Genomic DNA, 2870 nt, shown 5'->3' with positions numbered 1-2870 from the left:
GAATGCTACGCAAGTATTATCCTCCAGTACTTCATAGGAAAATGTAGGAAAGCTTAAATCAGAATTCAAAAGGATGGTTTTGACAGCAATGCCCCACCAAAAGACTGCTATACCCAAGCAACCACAGCTGAAACCTGTGGACAGGCTATCCCAGGTTTAATGGGGTTCTTCTAATGAAATATACCTATCAAAACTGCTTAAATTACATTGGTTTCATTTGGGAAATTGTGTTAATAGGAGAAAAATTATCTCTGGGTCAACTTAGCACCATTTCTGTTTGGGGAAAACAAACCAGGCAGCGTTTGTGTGAATGCGTTTCAGTTTCGCCTATGGGTAGGCACGTCAGTCCCCTCCAGCCTCCCTATGCCTCGCCAATCTGTTCACCAGCGTGTGAGGTTGCAGCCAGCAGTTACTGCGCCCAACCATCACCTCCTAGTTCTGACACTGGCATACGGCCAGCTTCTGCCGTTGGCACTCAGACTGCCCCGGGGATGAGCACCCTGGCAGATCACTTGCATCTTCTTTCAGCATATACTGTCTGCCAAGCTTGCAAGTGACTTCTTGCCCTGCATCTTCCTGTACTTCCATGTCAAACTAAGGTACAGAAAACCCTCACTAAAAACTAATGCCTCCGGGATGGGCACAATAATACAATCTAAAAGGGGGGGGGGGGGGGGGGGGGGAAGGTAATGCTGATCCCTAGTTGTTTTGGGCTTTTCCCCACTCGCCACACGGAACAGAGAACATCCTCCAAGCAAAAACACAATTGCCAGGCCTCTCTCCCACATACTCAGAGTGCTCCCAAGCCCTCCTCTTTTCTCAATCCAAACTGATGTTTCTGATTAGCACGTAACATCTGCTAGAACACCACACCAAAACCTACCCAATGTAAAAACCACAGTAGCGCTAGGAGCCCTCACCTACAGAACTTTCCTATATAAACCTGAAACACACATGAAAAAGCGTAGATAGTTCAGTCAAGAGCAGAGTGTGGCAACTTGATTTGCTTGCATGGTACTGAGAATAGAAAGTTGCAAAACCACTTACCATGTCCAGGGGCTTCCAATAGTACACAGCAACACTGGAGATGGCATCACAAAACTGCAAGGGAAGGAAAAATGGAAAAACCAACCACTTTAATCTCTGAAATTGGACAACGAGCATTAAGGAGTTACGATTTCTGTATTTGTGCTTTTGTCTACCGGAATCAGTACCTGCAGTTTCCAGAATGTCAGATACTACCAAAAGCTGAGCATCTGCGGAGTTTAGCTAAACATAAAATGTTTTGAGTCTTTTTGGAAGCACTGACAAAACGGGGGTGACCGAGAGCATGAAATTCACAGGAGAGGCTGGCAGAGCTGAATTTAACCAAGGAAATGGACAAGGCCTGCTTTGATTCCAACAACAAGGTTTTAGTGGTAGCCAGCGAACATGAACTGAAGTAATTAGTGGAAAGCCTCAGGAAGGCCATGGGACAAGCAGCCTGATCACAGGTCCTTTCATTCCTTCTCAACACCTTTCACCATATGTGAAACCTATATAGCACTTTCACTGCCCAAATTACCGTCCAGCTAGGTGTCAGCTTTCCTGAGCCTACAGGTTTAATTTGTCATTTTAGTTACGTTATTAAATGTTATGTTATTTTTATGTTATTTATTAAGTGCTACAGTTGTTTAAGTTGTGTTATTAAAGTTTATTTTTCCCCGAGTTGGTGCTGTTGTCTAACTGTGGTATTTGCTGAGCTTTGTTAGCATGTCACTGGAAAATAAAAATTCCATTTCTTACTGAGGGGGCCTTAGTTACGCTCTGCAATTCCTCAAGCCCCAGCACCTCTCATGTAAAATCCCAACAGCCCATGGCAGAACTGTTCACCTGACCTTACACAACCACGTCGGCGGATCTCACAAGAAGCCCTTCCTATCCTGCCTGGACAAAAAAGGTTCTTCAGAAAATGAAACAACAGAGTGAGCAGGTTAACGATCCCATCTTGTAGCGATAGCCCCTTTGCTTCAAAGACTGCTGGATGGCATCTCAGGGGTCCCTGCCAAAACTTCCATCCCACTGCAGACCCCTTAGCCTACACTGGAAAGGGGCTGCCTTCACCCAGTTTGAAGCACACCGCTGCCCAGTAAAGCCTCCACCACTAAGGTTTAGTCAGCCAGGTATAGATTCAGGTGCAAAGGACCTACACTGGAGACATGAGGACAGGTCCCACCTGTGTCCAGGTGAGATACAGGAGGTACCAAGTATCTCCAGACCGGGTGCAAGAGGGGGACTCCCCCACAGGGGGAATGCACGTCCATGCACACACCACAGCCTCCAGGGAGCTGCGCAGAAGGGGTCAATTACACCCCATTACTCAGGAAGGAAGCTGGACAACCTGGTGTCGGCAGGATCAGGGGACTGGAGCCACCACCCAGGACAAGGGGTCCGTTCCCTCACAGGCAGAATAACATTTTGAGTCTCTTACTTATTAACTTTCAACTTACTCACTCTTTGACATTTATCTGCAAAGGTTTTTTATGGTTGTCTTTGGCACACATCTAAAGCATACCATCTATGATCACACTGTCTTGTCCAACTACCAACAAACAGTCACTTGACATAGTTTTATCAAGTCACCATTGGTTTAAGGTGGTTTTTTTTTTCCTTTTAAAATCATAGAATCATTGAGGTTGGAAAAGACCTCTAAGATCATTGAGTCCAACCATCGCCCCAACACCACCATGCCCACTACACCATGTCCCTAAGTGCCTCATCTACTCGTCCAGCACCTCGACGTCCTTCTTGTAGTGAGGGGCCCAAAACTGAACACAGTATTCGAGGTGCGGCCTCACCAGTGCTGAGTACAGGGGCACGATCACTTCCCT

Source organism: Aptenodytes forsteri, unplaced genomic scaffold (assembly GCF_000699145.1).
Source record: "Aptenodytes forsteri isolate BGI_AS27 unplaced genomic scaffold, ASM69914v1 Scaffold93, whole genome shotgun sequence".
NCBI lineage: Eukaryota > Metazoa > Chordata > Aves > Sphenisciformes > Spheniscidae > Aptenodytes > Aptenodytes forsteri.
This window is presented reverse-complemented; position numbering follows the sequence as displayed.